The 1039-nt window shown below is 38.8% G+C and overlaps 1 non-coding gene across 1 annotated transcript; it reads left to right on the top strand.

Moving 5' to 3' along the window:
- The first annotated feature begins 665 nt into the window (after window positions 1-665).
- On the top strand, window positions 666-739 carry TRNAW-CCA (transfer RNA tryptophan (anticodon CCA)). The gene has a single exon. It is a non-coding gene; the product is annotated as a tRNA-Trp (tRNA).
- Window positions 740-1039: the final 300 nt, after the last annotated feature.

Consider the following 1039-nt stretch of genomic DNA (forward strand, 5'->3'; position numbering starts at 1 on the left):
AGCTTTGCCAATACAGTTCCAATGATGGGCCAATTACTTGTGCTGCTTGGATATATATATATATATATATATATATATATATATATATATATATATATATATATATATATATATATATATATATATATGGTGAACACTCTAAAGGTTCGCTTACACGCAAAACATAAATACCCACGAAAGCAGCAGATTCGACAGCCGTCGCCGTAGCTCAGTTGGTAAGAGCACCGGACGCGATATTCGGAGGTCGTAGGTTCGGATCCCACCGGCTGCATGGTTGTTTTTTTGCTGGTTTATAAGTAATTTTCTTTAAACCAATTGAATGGCATTACAAATTTAAAAAAATAGAAAACATTCTCCTATGCACCTTGGTTTCGGTGACTGTTGGCTTCCTTAATATGTTTGTCAAACGAGCCCCTCATTTCATTTGCCTTGTCAGCTAATAGCTTAACGGGGGTCTCGGTTCTGGCAGTCTTTATGCCATAGGTAGCATAAGAGGGCTCTCGCACAGTTTCCGCCCACGCCGTTAGATGACGTTCTACGTCACATTTCCGGTATTACAGGACGTGCTACGTCCACCGCTATGGACGAGGGCGGCGCTTGTGAACACTCAAGGTTCGCTTACACGCACAACCTAAATACCCACGAAAGCAGCAGATTGAACAGCCGTCGCCGTAGCTCAGTTAGTAAGAGCACCGGACGCCATATTCGGAGGTCGTGGGTTCGGATCCCACCGGCGGCTTGGTTGTTTTTTCTGCTGGTTTATAAGTAATTTTCTTTAAACCAATTGATTGGCATTATAAATTTAAAAAATAGAAAACATTCTCCTATGCGCCTTGGATTCGGTTACTGTTCGCTTCCTTAATATATATATATATATATATATATATATATATATATATATATATATATATATATATATATATATATATATATAGCAGACAAAGTTATGGAAATGAGGGGCTCGTTTTATAAACTTGTGAAGGGAGCCAACAGTCAGCGAAACCAAGGTGCATAGGGGAATGTTTATTTCTTTAAATTT

The sequence above is a fragment of the Amblyomma americanum genome, chromosome 2, assembly GCF_052857255.1.
Source record: "Amblyomma americanum isolate KBUSLIRL-KWMA chromosome 2, ASM5285725v1, whole genome shotgun sequence".
Classification (NCBI taxonomy): Eukaryota; Metazoa; Arthropoda; class Arachnida; order Ixodida; family Ixodidae; genus Amblyomma; species Amblyomma americanum.